Genomic DNA, 16,582 nt, shown 5'->3' with positions numbered 1-16,582 from the left:
CGAACAAGAAAGATCTTGACTCTTAACTCTCTGTTCTAGGACAAAACCGTTCTCCACTCTTAGTGTAGTCCACTCACCAGGGGGTGCTTTTGACTTGGTGGGCAGGTATAGCTCCCCTGTTCCTTTCCAGGAGGATTTCATGCACCTCAGTTATTTTTTTGACAGTTTTGAGGAGGCAATTCAGCTATAGGCACATCATTCCATCCCTTTATTTATTTATTTAAATTTAATTTTCATTTTATATTGGGGTATAGTTGGTTTACAGGGGCTTACCAGGTGGCTCAGTGGTAAAGAATCTGCCTGCCAAGCAGGAGATGCAGATTCAATTCCTGAGTTGGGAAGATCCCCTGGAGGAGGGCATAGCAACCCTCTTCAGGATTCTTGCCTGGAGAATCCCATGGACAGAGGAGCCTGGCAGTTTATAGTTCATGGGGTCTCAAGGAGTTGGACATAACTTAGTGACGAAGGGACGACGATAAGTTGGCTTACGATGTGTTAGTTTCAGGCTACAGCAAAGTGATTCAGTTATAAATAAACATATATCCACTCTTTTTCAGATTCTTCTATGTGGTTACAACAGAATATTGAGTAGAGTTCCCTATGCTATATGGTAATTCCCAAAGAAAACATATACCACCCATTTCCTGCCCTCTGCTCTTTCTCTTTAAGTACGATCATTAGGGTGGGCCTCTACCTGGTTTGGCAGCAGCAGCCACCTGGTTCAGCCAGCAGGAAAGACGATGAGATGGGCTGACCAGCTTCTGACAGGTAGACAATTAACCCTCAAGCTCAGCTCCAAGATGCACCTGTGTATCACTGTAACGCGAAGAAGCTCAAATGTGTGTCTGGGCAACATCGCACAGAGGAGACCGAACCACACAGCAAATTTACGACAAGGACAAATGCCTGCATTTAGGCTGTGCTCGGGAAAACTGAGGAGTTGCAGTACGACGGTGGAGCAGAGAAATCACTTATTAGTGGAAGAGGGCAGAGTTGGTTAAAAATAGTTTTAGATGTCCAGGGAGCCAGAGTTCGGGTGGGAGCTTGACAGTTGCCACATGTCAGCTCTTTAGAAGCTGCTTTCAAAGATGTGTTGCAGAACAGAGATTTCTTTCCTATGGCAAGTTAGCTCGAGGAGAAATTTCTAGACAGAACTGTGATTTGTATTAACCTGAAGACAACCCTTACTAATAATTAGATTCTGTTTTGTGGGAGCCTCAGCCAGAACTAGAATCTGCCTGACACAATATACAGTTCATTATTTTAAAATAAAATATGATCTGATTTACTCAACACTGTGTTTTGAAATAAATGAAATAATCTAAATGGATTAAAAACCTAAATGTAAGACTGGATACTATAAAACTCTTAGAGGAAAACATAGGCAGAACACTCTTTGACATAAACTGCAGTAATATCTTTTTGGGTCCACCTCCTAAAGTAATGAAAATAAAAATAAACAAATGGGGCCTAATTAAACTTAGAGCTTTTGCACAAAAAAGGAAGCCATAAACAAAATGAAAAGAACTCACAGAATGGGAGAAAATATTCACAAACGATACAACTAACAAGGGATTAATCTTCAAAATATACACACAACTCATACAGTTCGATATCAAAGAAAACAAACAAACAACCCAATCAAAAAAATGGGCAGATGATCTAAACAGATGTTTCTCCAAAGAAGGCAAACAGATAACCAAAAAGTTCATGGAGAATGCTTAACACTGTTAACTATTATAGAACTGCAAATCAAAACTACAACGAGGTATCACCTCACACCAGTAAGAATGATTATCATCAAAAAGTCTATAAATAATAAATACTGGAGAGGGTGTGGAGAAAAGGGAACCTTCCCACGCTGTTGGTGGGAATGTCAACTGGTACAGCTACTATGGAACACAGTATGGAGGTTTCCTTAAAATCTAAAAATAGAGCTACCATGTGATCCAGCAATCCCACTCCTGGGTATACATCTGGAAAAAACCATAGTTCAAAAAGATACATGCACCCCAGTGTTCATTGTAGCACGATTTACAAGACATGAAAGCAACCTAAATGTCCACCAACAAAGGAATGGCACATCCATACAAAGGTATGTACAGGATGTGGTACATACATACAATGGAATATTACTCAGCCATAAAAAAACAAAATAGTGTTGTTTGCAACAACATGTCTGGACCTGCAGATTATCATACTACGTGAAGTCAGAGAAAAACAAATATCATATGGTATCACTTATATGCGGAATTGAAAAAAATGACACAAATGAAGTTATTTACAAAACAGAAATAGACTCACAGACTTAGAAAACAAACTGAAGGTTGCCAAAGGGGAAAGGTTAGGGGGAGGGGTAAATTAGGAGGTTGGGATTAACATACACACGACTATAAATAAAACAGATAATTAACAAGGACTTGCTATACAGCACAGGGAACTCTACTCAATATTCTGTAATAATCCATATGGGAAAAGGATACATGTAAATGTACATCTGAAACTAACACAACATTGTAAATCAACTATGAACCTTTGTGTTAGTAGCTTAGTCATGTCCGACTCTTTGAGATTCCACGCACTACAGCCCACCAGGCTCCTCTGTCCATGGAATTCTCCAGGCAAGAATACTGGAGTGGGTTGCCATTGCCTTCTCCAGGAGACCTTCCCAGCCCAAGGATCAAACCTGGGTCTCCTGCATTGCAGGCAAATTCTTTACCCTCTGAGCCGCCAGGGAAGACCTATACTCTAATATAAAATAAAAATTAAAAAAAAAAAATAGGTGAAGTTTAAGTCAGTAATATACACTAACACAATTTTCAATTTTTACTGTAATTAGTACATTGAAGGCAAATAGTGCTGCTAAGGAGTGTTTTGCTGTCTTGATAAATTAAGTAGCCCATCTAAATCCTTATTCATATTTAATTTGGCTAAGCAATCTGTTTCCTCATAGACGGTACCAAGGTAAAGTTCAGCTCAGTTCTTGTGTGTCTTAGCAGGATTTAAATTACTGAGATTTTACTGTGGAGATTGAATCAGCATGCTGGGTTGAAATTTCTGTTGTGAACATCTAATTATCCCAGTTATAAGGATATTGCCTTTAGAATGTTAAATAACATTCACTTCATAGTTTCTTTTACTTTTGTTCAGCAAAAGATTCAAAATCGACTTCATTATATTGGCGATTTGAAGTTATATTTTAAACAATTCATGATTGACAATTTGCCCACGGGCATCTCTTTTATCTTAAAGTTAGACGTTTCCCTGAGGCCACACAAAAGCCTCAAGTGGTGTAAATAGTATTTCATCACTGTATGTGTCTCTTTTCTTTCTTTTTTTCTCTCCCCTTCCTTTCTTTTTTTTTTTTTAATTTTATTTTATTTTTAAACTTTACATAACTGTATTAGTTTTGCCAAACATCAAAATGAATCCGCCACAGGTATACATGTGTTCCCCATCCTGAACCCTCCTCCCTCCTCCCTCCCCATTCCATCCCTCTGGGTCGTCCCAGTGCACCAGCCCCAAGCATCCAGTATCGTGCTTCGAACCTGGACTCCTCCCCTCTTCTCTTTCTTGCCACTTGGCCTTCTGGAATAGGAATTGTAGCTTGTTTTGGATACATTCTATAAATGCTGCTTTATAGAACATCCAGCCTAGATACCAGAATTGGGGTGGTAATTGCCAGTTTGGGTCATCTGGTTCAGATCTTAACTATACCTTGATCAGAGCAGATTCCCTAAACAAAGTCACAGAAATTCCTGAATTGTTTATAATGCAAAACCCACCATATAGCACACAGGATAGACACAGAGCGGCCCCGATCATTATAAACCACCCTCCACCATCAACAAGGTGAAAGCCTTCCCCAGGTGTGGCTGAGAAGAACACCTCAGTCCAGGTTCTGATCTTGGTCCTCTCTCCTTGGCTGCTCTTCCACAATCCATCCTGGCTCAATTAATTGTACTGTTTGATTCACAGGAAACTGTTCTCTTGGTTATCTGAATAATATCTGTAAGAATTTTTCTGTCTCTGTCTTTACGCCTCAAAGTGAAACTTTAAGAAAATGAGAGATTTCACTAACTGGGTGCTATCAGATAAATTCATGCAAATACTTGGGAGTTGCAACCCCCAACCATGTAAAAACGTTTTAGCAATTGCAGATTATACAGTATTTCCTCACTGCTGTGGAGGAGTACTGCTGGTAGATAGTTCTAGACTTCTCTTGTCTTTTGCTGGGATGGACCTAACTTTAGCAGAGGCTCTGCCTTTAAGGCCAATACTTTGGCCACCTGGCGGGAAGAGCCAATTAATTGGAAAAGACCTTGATGAAAGATTGAAGGCAGGAGGAGAAGGGGACGACAGAGGATGAGATGGTTGGATGGCATCACTGACTTGATGGACATGAGTTTGAGCAAGCTTCAGGACATGGTAAAGGACAGGGAAGCCTGGCGGGCTACAGTCCATGGGGTCAGAATAAGCTGGACATGACTGAGCAACTGAACAACTGCCTTTAAGCACGCCCCTTCCCCTCATTAATTGGGAAACACCACCTAGAATATTTTCCCCTAGATATCCACTCTTTTAGCTCCTTCAAGTCTGTTCAAATCTTGTCTTTTCACTGGAACTTCCCACTTAATACTACAACCCTCCCTATCTTCCCTGGCCTGTTTATCCTGCTGTGATTTTTCTTATATCCATAGCTCTTCCCTCCTTCTAACCTACTATGTGTGCACATGGGCTCACTCAGTTATGTCCAACTCTTTGAGACCCCATGGACTGTAGCCCCCTAGATGCCTCTGTCCATGGTATTTTTCCTAGCAAAATACTGAAGTTGGTGAAGTGAAGTGAAGTCGCTCAGTCATGTCTAACTCTTTGCGACCCCATGGACTGTAGCCTACCAGGGTCCTCCGTTCATGGAATTTTCCAGGCAAGAGTAATGGAGTGGGTTGCCATTCCCTTTTCCAGGGGATCTTTCTGACCCAGGGATTGAACCCAGGTCTCCTGCATTGCAGGCAGGTGCTTTACCATCTGAGCCACTAGGGAGGGAATAACTGGAGTTGGTAGCTATTCCCTTCTCCAGGGGATCTTCCCCACCCAGGGATCGAACCTATGTCTCTGGTGTCTCCTGCTTTACCACTGAACCACTGGAAGCCTCTAACTTACTATAGCATCTGTTATACTCATTGTGCTCATTGTGAAACTCCTCCCTTACCCTGAAAAACATAAGCTCTAGGAAGATGAGATTCTTTTTCTATTTTATTTTCAGGCATAGCTCAAGTGCCCAGGATAGTCTGGGACATAGCAGGTACTCAATAAATATTTTATTGCATGAATTTAACAAATGAAACATAGCAAATCATAATTGCTAATATTTGTGTGTATTTCCTGGTATTTTGAGTGTTGCACTAAGTCTTTTTTAATGCATTACCTTATTGGATTCTTCCAACTACTCTGTGATGTTGGTATCACTTTTTGCTGTTTAGTCACTCAGTCATGTCCAACTTTTTTGCAACCCCATGGACTGTGGCCTGCCAGGCTCCTCTGTCCATGGAACTTTCCAGTTAAGAATACTAGAGCAGTTTGCCATTTCCTCCTCCAGAGGATCTTCCTGACAGAGGAATGGAACCTGCATCTCTTGCATTGGCAGGTGGATATATATATATATATATATTTTTTTTTTTTTTTCTTTACCACTGAGTCACCTGGGAAGCCCTTGGTATCACTTTACCTGTGGTAAAACTGAAGTTTAGATATAGAATCATATATGAAAAATTACTCAGCTAGTCAACAATAGACCAGGGATTGGGGCCAGACATGTTTACTCTGCATCTGGGTCCTTTATCACTCTTCTATAACAACCTATAGCAGGACCAGCTGTGTAATTTGTGGGGCTGAATGCAGAAGGAAAATTCAGGGTCCTTTGTTCAAAAACTGTTAGGATTTTAAGACTGCAGCAGTGGAGCATTGAGCCAAATGTGAGGCCCGGTGTGGCTGCAGACGCTATATGCTCCTGAAGCTAGCAGGAGTCTAACAGGTGTACACACCCTAGCAGCCAAGGGGCAGGCACTGCTTTTTTAACCCCTGTGGGCCCATTTCAGGGCGGGTGACATTCATTCTGTTACTGACCCTTTCTAGTTGGGTCCCAGCTAGGGTCCTCCTGCCCAGTGTCATTTGTGCCAACAGAATGAGATCGGGTTTAGTTCAGAAGCAAAGATCTTTGATCTTTATTCTTTCATCAAAGATCGAAGACGTGCGAGCTCAGAGCAAATGCTCTTCCCACAGGCGGTGGGCGGGGCTGTTTTGTTGGGATCTCATTAGTGGGGAGGGGGCTGCAGCTGTGCTGCTCCTGCCCTAGGTCCAGGCCAGGGTGCAGGGCGTCTCTGCACACGGCCCGCCGCCACCATCTTGTACTGAGGTGTGTGCAGCGTGTCTGCACACGGCCCGCCGCCACCATCTTGTACTGAGGTGTGTGCAGCGTGTCTGCACACGGCCCGCCGCCACCATCTTGTACTGAGGTGTGTGCAGCGTGTCTGCACACGGCCCGCTGCCACCATCTTGTACTGAGGTGTGTGCAGCGTGTCTGCACACGGCCCGCCGCCACCATCTTGTACTGAGGTGTGTGCAGCGTGTCTGCACACGGCCCGCTGCCACCATCTTGAGTCCCAGTGTAGTGCGCGGCTCTTGAGGTGAGGTTTCCGTTGCTGACAGTCGGCACGAGGAACTGAGGTCCGAAGTGCCGGATGTGGGACCTCTGCCCATGGCACCCTGTGAGCCAGTGAAACTCACTAAGCACAAGGGAAATGAGAAGAAGAAAAAAAATTTAGACTCTGTTACCCAGGTTCTATTTTAATTTCCTAGGAATTGTTAATGGGCTTTGCCAAGACAATTCCAGTTTTAAATTTAGAACCCGAAGGAACATCAGAGCTTGGATCACTGCTATCATTTGACAGGTGAGGAAACTGAGTCTCACAGAAGTGCTGTTTATAAAGGCAAAAACTTTCCTTAGACTTGAAAGGTAAAGCTGGTGCCGCAAGCAGCCCACGTGGTATTTAAAGAGACCAGAGCAACTGAAAGGAGGCTTTTAAAATTTTTTTACTGTAATCAACAGAGAGTCATTGGTAAGATTTCAATTACTGATATTTGTCAGTGACTTATTTAAAAAAAAAAAAAGAATTTGACAGGGAGGCCTGGCGTGCTGCGATTCATGGGGTCGCAAAGAGTCGGACACGACTGAGCGACTGAACTGAACTGAACTGATGACGATGTTGCTCTCAGTTTTCTGAAGGAAAAAAGTGGAGTGCCTCACATCTATAAATATTATTTGTCTGGTGTATTTGGTGGGACAAAAAATTGAGCATACAGATTCAGATGGTTGTCCCAGGTTGAAATATCTGCCCCTCCCCCTACCGTACGCTTCCCTACCGGAGTCCTTCTCAGGTTTCAGGGTCTGCTTGAAATTAGACCTCCTCTCTCGGACCTTCATTTCAACTCAATCTTCATTTAATGGTACTTTGCCCAAGGCACAATCTACAGATGTGATGCTTAAACTTTTTGGTCTCAGGACCTTAAAAATTATAGAGGAGCCTTAAAAGCCTTCATTGCGGCACCCGGCATCTTTTGCTGGGGCTGGCAGGATCTAGGGTCTGGCTGGTTTCCACTCACAAGCCAATAAATAAGCCAGTTTGGTGGAAAGGAAAGTTTGCTTTATTTCAGAAGCCAGCAACTGTTGGGGGGTGGGGCGTGGTGCAGACAGCTGTCCAAAGGCTGACTTCCCCCCACCACCACCCCGCCCCTGACAACCAGCGGGGCAAGAGTTTTTATAGACAGAAGGACAGGGCTACCTGCAGAAACAGTATAGTCAGCTCTGACAGTCATCTTCCAATTGGTCAATGGTGGTTGACCAGAGTCATCTTGGTTGTTTCAGGTACAGTTAATCTTCAGTTCCAGGGTCCATTTGTCCCCATTTCGTTGAGGCCAGTTCTCAGAATTATAGCAGCTTATGTCATGGTACAGTCTGGTCATCATGTAGTTAACGACTCCCACCCGAAGAAAGTGAATGTGTTTATTAGTCGCTCAGCCATGTCTGACTCTTTGCAACCCCACGGACTGTAGCCTGCCAGGCTCCTATATCCATGGGATACTCCAGGCAAGAATACTGGCGTGGTAGCCATTCCCTTCTCCAGGGGTTTTTCCTGATCCAGGGATTGATTCTAGGTCTCCCACATTGCAGGCAGATTCACAGATTCTTTACCGTCTGAGCCATCAGGGAATCTTTAGTATCTATAAGACCGCTCACAGTATATGCCTCAGATTATTATCTATAGTTCTTGAGATGGAACTAAAGAACTATGCTTAATGACTACATTATTATCATTTGGTCTCCTTTGTCTGTTTTTCTTTGTTTTTGTATGTTCTCATTTCTCTGATTAAACTTATTCTTTGACTCAAGTTTTCCACAGGCAAAGGCAGGCAGAGGATGTGTTGCTGGGGTGGGGGATAGTGTCAAGGACTTGTTTCATGACCAAGGATCAAACCCAGCCCCCCGCCCCCATTGGAACAGCAGCCCCTGGCCCACCAGGGAAGTCCCAAACTTATACCTTTTTTCTTTTCTTTACAAAAAATTTCTCGGCTGTGCCGCATGTGGGGTCTCTGACCAGGAATCAGTTCCCCCTGCAGTGGAAGCACAGATTTAACCACTGGCCCACCAGGGAAGTCCCTTATTGTGGTTTTGATTTGCATTTCCCTGGTGACAGTGGTGACCTGCCTCTTGAGAAATTGTATGCAGGTCAGGAAGCAACAGTTAGAACTGGACATGGAACAACAGACTGGTTCCCAATAGGAAAAGGAGTTCGTCAAGGCTGTATATTGTTTGACTTATATGCAGAGTACATCATGAGAAATGCTGGGCTGGAAGAAGCACAAGCTGGAATCAAGATTGCCGGGAGAAATATCAATAACCTCAGCTATGCAGATGACACCACCCTTATGCCTGAAAGTGAAGAGGAACTAAAAAGCCTCTTGATGAAGGTGAAAGAGGAGAGTGAAAAAGTTGGCTTAAAACTCAACATTCAGAAAACAAAGATCATGGCATCTGGTCCCATCACTTCATGGGAAATGGATGGGGTAACAGTGGAAACAGTGTCAGACTTTATTTTTTTGGGCTCAAAAATCACTGCAGATGGTGACTGCAGCCATGAAATTAAAAGACGCTTAATCCTTGGAAGAAAAGTTATGACCAACCTAGATAGCATATTCAAAAGCAGAGACATTACTTTGCCAACAAAGGTCCATCTAGTCAAGGCTATGGTTTTTCCTGTGGTCATGTATGGATGTGAGAGTTGGACTGTGAAGAAGGCTGAGCACTGAAGAATTGCTGCTTTTGAACTGTGGTGTTGGAGAAGACTCTTGAGAGTCCCTTGGACTACAAGGAGATCCAACCAGTCCATTCTGAAGGAGATCAGCCCTGGGATTTCTTTGGAAGGAATGATGCTGAAGCTGAAACTCCAGTACTTTGGCCACCTCATGCGAAGAGTTGACTCATTGGAAAAGACTCTGATGCTGGGAGGGATTGGGGGCAGGAGGAGAAGGGGACGACAGAGGATGAGATGGCTGGATGGCATCACTGACTCAATGGACGTGAGTCTGAGTGAACTCCGGGAGTTGGTGATGGACAGGGAGGCCTGGCGTGCTGTGATTCATGGGGTCGCAAAGAGTCAGACACGACTGAGGGACTGAACTGAACTGAACTGAGTGACAATGGTGTCAAACATCTTTTCATGTGGAAAATAGTTTTGACCTTGCAGATTCCTACTGTAAATAATGTCAGGTCTTAGGGTATCCCTGACCTTTCCTGAGCTTCCCATAGTGTTTATACAGTAAGTAAAGTGATTGTCTTAACCTCTGTTTGGTGCAACACCTTGTATATTCTTGATTAATTACTTGTTTGCCCAAATTCATTCCTTCTTTTCTACAAAGAGAAATGTAAATTTATTTAGGAGGATGATGTGCCTCGTTAAAAATCGTCACCTCTTTAGGGGTCTCTTCAGCTAAGAGTGACCATGTGACCCAGGCTTGGTGGTGTAATCAAAGTCCACAGGGAAGGACCTCGAGGGAAGTTTTTGTTTAATCTGATAAGAAGGGTAGTTTCAGCTGGGCTATGCCCTTTCCCTTCTTTGCTTCCATTTTCTTCCAGCTTAGGATGTAGATACATTTCTGTATGTGGGGTATGCATCCTGCAACCCTTGGGATGAGAACCCACAGTAAGGACAAAGGAGCAAGAAACCAGAAGGAGCCTGGGCTCTTGATGACTTAGTCTGCTAATACTTAGACTTTCAGTTCCGCTTATAAAGCTGATTTGGTTAAGCCAATATAGTTGGCTTTTGTTACATATGACCCAGAGGGATACTGACATGTTGTAGAAGTGTAAAAAGCCCTGACAAATGAGATTCTAGAACCAAGTCAACCTAAGGAGAGAAAAGGAGACAGAGAAGAAAAGAAACTGGATGTGTCACAGACCCTACAGCGTGGGGAAACATCTCTAGATAAACTCAGATCAGAGGCTAAGCTGCCTTTCACGTCTCATCTCATTTACTGCCTGCTCCTGATCATGCAGCCTCTGCCTGCGCCAATGGGCAGCTCTTAGGTGCCCATTAGCTATGAGGGACTTCCCTAGTTCTATTCCTGAGTTGGGAAGATCTGCTGGAGAAGGGATAGGCTACCCACTCCAGTATTCTTGGGCTTCCCTTGTGGCTCAGCTGGTAAAGAATCCGCTTGCAATGCAGGAGACCTGGGTTTAATCCCTGGGTCGGGAAGATCCCCTGGAGAAGGAAATGGCAACCCACTCCAGTACTCTTGCTTGGAAAATTCCATCAACAGAGGAGTATGGTGGGCTACAGTCTATGGGGTCGCAAAGAGCTGGATATGACTGAGTGACTTCACTTCATTTCTTCTCTTAGAAGTTTGGGGCATAGGGCTTGGATAGTCAGGCTTCTTTGGGGAATTGTTTTAAACATCGTGAATTTGAGGCTAATTGACAAAACACAGTCCCTGAATCATTAGCCTAAGCATCCGTCCTTGCAGAATGTGGCTGCCCTAGCAGTGAGAAATGACCTTGACTGTCCTTAAAGGGTAAGGGCAGAATATTGGGAATAAAATCTTTTTGATACTGTTTTGAATGATGAGGTTCTCAAACTTTCTAGCTCCTTTAAATTTCTTGATTTATTGTGTAATAAGACAAATAGGAAATAGAAGGAATTTACTTTGATGAAAAATCTAATCATATAAATACTTAGGTCCATGTAGCAAACTTGGGCTGCTTTGTTCATTAATTCTATGCTGTGGATGAATGTTGTCATGTATTTGCTTTCTTTTCAGGTCATTTAAGCTTATTGATTCTTCCTTCTTTAGTGTAGAACTCAACTCTCTAAGGACTGGTTAGAAAAACATTTCCCACTCACACAGTGCCATTTAAAAATGATTATGCTCAGTGTCTTCAGCTTAAAGTTTCCCTTCTTGGCTTCCATATGCTAGCAGTTTGTACACCTCTCTTTTATGCTTTATTTTTTTAGGGCCCACTCCAAGATGTTCAGCCCTTCGGTAACATTCCTTCTGCCTTCTCTTGGTGGCAAAACAGCAAGAGACAAGGGCTACACCAGATGAGCTGCAGAGAGGTTTTTCTTCAGCAACTGAAAGTTTCTGGGGGACATATATTCAACTGTAAGTAATCGTGTGTTGTCTTTTGGCTCAAAAGTAAAATGCTAAGTTACGCATTAGTTATTGCATAAATTTGCATATTGATCTATACAATCCTGACGACTTTAATAGCATCACAGATTAGCAGAGACAGATGCTCACACACACACACACACACACAGGCTGACATTCAGAGACTCCCACCCAGAGACAAACCAAGCTTGGGAATGAGCTGGGGATGGTTCCATGAGATCAAGGAGGATTGGGAGGGCTCTAAAGGAAAAACAGAGGGCCTGCGAGGACAGAACTTGCCCACTGGTTCTCCCTCCTTGGCCAGCAGATCACTATAAGTTACCAGCCCGAGTTTCCAACTCTTGTCATCTCCTTTGACCTTTAGACGTGGCCCTGAGCGGAGTGTGGAGAAGGCAGGAAAGATGGCTTATAAAGGCTTAGCGTGAATCAGAAGGCCCAGAAGTAGTCTGAGATCCAAAGGAGCATTTGAACTGTAAGAGGTGGGCTCTTACAGGATGTTTATTGGTTTGCTTTAGTTCTTTCTTCTAAGGCCTTGAGTGGAGCATTCAAAGACAGGACCAGACCTTAGCTGCTTGGACATCTAGAGCCCTTTGCCACTTCAGCAATGATCAGGCCTTGAATTAAGATTCCACACTGCATTAATTTGTAAACAGAAGCACTGACCTATTAATTTTCTATGGAAAATGTATGTCATGAAGATCTAGGTGTTTACCACTGACCAGTCTATTCTCTCCTAGGAACCCAGACACCTGAAACACCTCATTAAACATTAGGACAAAGGGCAAAGAATTCCTTAAGGAATGTCTTCTATGTGCTTCAAGAGGCTGGATGGTGCCACCTCCACAATAATTATATACTTGCCAAGTGGCCTCTGTTCTGTGATGGAAATATATTTTCAAATTTTTAGTCTAGCTTCTCATGGTTAGTTATTACAGTCATCTCTTTGTGTGTGTTTATATTGGTCATTGCAAAATCAACAACTTTCAGTTGCAATGCACATCTTTTATTTCATAAACATTTAGTGAGCTCTCAATACAGGCTGCTACTGCTGCTGCTGCTAAGTCGCTTCAGTCGTGTCTGACTCTGTGCGACCCCACAGATGGCAGCCCACCAGGCTCCGCCGTCACTGGGATTCTCCAGGCAAGAACACTGGAGTGGGTTGCCATTTCCTTCTCCAATGCATGAAAGTGAAAGTGAAGTCTCTCAGTAAGTGTCTGACTCTTCGTGATCCCATGGACTACAGCCTACCAGGCTCCTCCGTCCATGGGATTTTCCAGGCAAGAGTACTGGAGTGGGTTGCCATTGCCTTCTCCGCAATACAGGCTAGATGCTACCAAAGAGGTTAGGTATTGCAGTGGAGACAAAGTAAGACATGGGCCAGGCCCTGAACAAGCTCACAATGACAAAAGGAGGATTACACATGACTGCCCCAGGAGGGAAGGGGGATTACTTTAGAGAAATATTCAGAAAGTGCTACAAGAATTCAAGGATGAGCTATTAAATCTGTTTGCTGAGATGGAGAGAGGCTGGTTCATCGATGAGGTGGCATATAAGCTCACACATGAAGATTGGGTATGATGTTAACAGCTGGGGTGTTATATAATCAGATGGGGTGGGAGGGAGTAGGGGAGAGAGAAGAGGAAGGGAGCTGAGATGCAGCCCAGGCTGAACACAGGAGGTGGTGCAGGGCACACCCAGCGTTTTGCTCAGATGAGTGCCTCATGCGTAAGGTTGCTGTATAGTGGGGAGACCTGCTGGGGGCCACAGGCTGCACAGCCTTAGCTCCTGGAGCTTCATTCTGTGGGACAGGGCACACCCAGCTGTTTGCACAATAGAGGCCTGTGATCCATGGTTCTGACGGTTACTTTGGTCTCAGTGTACACAAGGGACCAGAGAGAAAGTTGAGGGTGAGGAGGTCAATGTGGAGGTTTACTGCAGGATTTTAGATCAGAAATAATGAGGTCCTGCCTGAACAGGAAAGCAGCAGTGGAAATAAAAAAGGTGGAGGCAATTCAAGAGGTATTGTGAAGGTAAAACCTGTAAGTCTTGGTAATGAACTGGATGCAGTAGGTAGGATGAGTCAAATATGACTAATAGGGGCTAACATTTATTGAAAGCTGTGCTAAGCCCTTTACATGTGTTAACTTATTTGATCCTTCTAATAGTAGATACTGTTAGTATCCCCATTTAACAGATAAGAAAATTGAGGCATTTCTGGAGATTATATGTCTTCTCCAGAATTCTAACCCATGTCTCACCAGCAGTCATTCAATATCCTGCCTTCTGTGGTGCTTTGCTCATTCCTACCCCACGTGTGTGTGCTATGTGGCTTCAATCATGTTCAACTCTGTGCATTGGCAGGCAGGTTCTTCACCACTAGCACCACCTGGGAAGCCCTCCCACCCACACCTTTCACCAGGTAATTCCCAGCTGGATGGTTTCTCCTCTGCCCATTCAATAAACACATGCCAATTGAATCCCCTCTTGTCCTGACTCACAGAAGCAAAGGGAAAGTAACCACAGTCCCTGGAAACAAATTTGTTTTTGTTACTGAAACAAAATAGGTGGTGGTTTTAAAAAGCAACACGAAACTCTGCCATTGTATTCAATTAAAAAAATTCCATAACAGCAGTTGGTATCATGATTAAGGTTTCCATTTTATTTATTACTTTGTTATGGTAAAACAAACGGAGAAGACAATGGTACCCCACTCCAGTACTCTTGCCTGGAAAATCCTATGGATGGAGGAGCCTGGTAGGCTGCAATCCATGGGGTCGCTAAGTTGGACACAACTGAGCAACTTCACTTTCACTTTTTGCTTTCATGCATTGGAGAAGGAAATGGCAACCCACTCCAATGTTCTTGCCTGGGGGATCCCAGGGACAGGGGAGCCTGGTGGGCTACCATCTATGGGGTCACACAGAGTCGGACACGACTGAAGTGACTTAGCAACGTGGTAAAACAAAACAAAATAAGTCGTGCCTGAATTATCTTTCATGTGTCAGTAGAAAGGCATTTTTCATATCAGTATTCTTCCTGCAACGTGGATAGTTTTTTAATCAATCTAATCATAATTCAGTGGCTTTGGTCTCTTGGACTTTGGGCTCAGTTCAAACTGTTCTAGGATAATTAAAGATCATCTTCCTTTCTCTAGAATGGCTTATGGGCTCTCTCTAGCTCTATTCAGTTCTCAGGATTAGACTTTTGCTTCAACTATTCTTTCTGTTTTCTTTTTCATGCTGAAACTACAGCACTGAAAATTCTTGATTAGAATTCAGGTACTCTGAGGGTAATCATAGTGTCACGTTCTTAAACACGTGGTATGCCAGCAGCTTTCAGAGTGACAAAATGCAGGTTTATCGTGTAATTACAGTTTGTCCTCTATAAGTAAGGAACTAATTTTGCCAAAAAACAAAATGCTGGCCTTGTTTTTGAAAATTAAAGAGTCTTTATGACTTGCAGGAAACCTATTTCATTGCCCTAATAATTGCAATAGTCACTGTAGTTATCAGTTAACTGCTTCTGTATATTACAAACAAGAGCAGAAATTGCAGAATCAGCTAAACCATGTGAGTGCATGTGTACACACGTGTGTGAGCATGCTTATGCATATATCTATGATATCATGTGTGTATATGTATAAATCTGATTGTGCTGTGCTTAGTTGTTTAGTCGTGTCTGACTCTGTGACCCCATGGATTATAGCCCACCAGGCTCCTCTATCCATAGGATTCTCCAGGTAAGAATACTGCAATGGGTTGCCATGCCCTCCTCTAGGGGATCTTCCCAACACAGGGATCAAACCCAGGTCTCCCTCATTGTGGATAGATTCTCTACCATCTGAGCCTCCAGGAAAGCCCAAGAATACTGGAGTAGGTAGCCTATCCCTTCTCCAGGGAATCTTCCTGACCCGGGAATCAAACCAGGGTCTCCTGCAGTGCAGGTGGATTCCTAACCAGCTGAGCTGCCAGGGAAGCCCATAAATCTGTGTAATTCTGTATAAATCTGAGCTCCAAATACCTATATTGTGATAGTGGTAAATACCTCCTGCTACTGTGTGGTGAGTTATTTGGAAGCTATATTGCTGCGAAACAAAAGCCTTCATGAAATTACGAGGTACCAGTGTGGAAAGGGCTCAGCTCTTCTAAAGGTGGTCTTCTTTTTATTTTACCCCATATCACTGTAAACCAGAGTTCCTGTCATTTGCTTACCGCCTGGAATTCTTTTCTAATAAGAAGCCAATCTGAAAGGGCTAATTATTTAAACAAAACAGGGTTTGTGTTGGATGTTTTCTTTCAATCCAAACATCTTGCTCTTTTTTCATCCAGAGGATAGTTTCAGTGTCGATTAGGTTCTTACTATTTTTTTTCCCACTTATTTGGCATAGAAATAAAATGTTGATAGTTTTTGAGGATGAGACACCAAGGGCAGGGAACTAGTTGCATGCTCAGTTGCTCAGTTGTATCTGACTCCCTGTGACCCCATGGACTGTGGCCGCCAGTTTCCTCTATCCATAGGATTCTCCAGGCAGGAATACTGGAAAGGGCTGCCATTTCCTCCTCCAGGGGATCTTTCCCATGCAAGGATCAAACCCTCATCTCCTGTGTTAGCAGGCAGATTCTTTGCTACTGTGCCACCTGGGAAGCCAGGGAACTAGTTATTTAGTTAGTGCCAATAATAAGCAGTATATATGGCTTCTTAATGGATTCATCTTGCCTAAATCCTGCCTAAATAGATTCATTTAGGCTCTAGTATATAATTTTCTTCTATAGCCAGTGGCTCTGCAGTTTCATGTTGCATCAGAATCACCTGGAAATTAAAAGAAAAGTGTAATGCCCAGAGAGTCAGACCTAATGGG

The sequence above is a fragment of the Bubalus kerabau genome, chromosome 3, assembly GCF_029407905.1.
Source record: "Bubalus kerabau isolate K-KA32 ecotype Philippines breed swamp buffalo chromosome 3, PCC_UOA_SB_1v2, whole genome shotgun sequence".
In the NCBI taxonomy this organism is placed as follows: Eukaryota; Metazoa; Chordata; class Mammalia; order Artiodactyla; family Bovidae; genus Bubalus; species Bubalus kerabau.
This window is presented reverse-complemented; position numbering follows the sequence as displayed.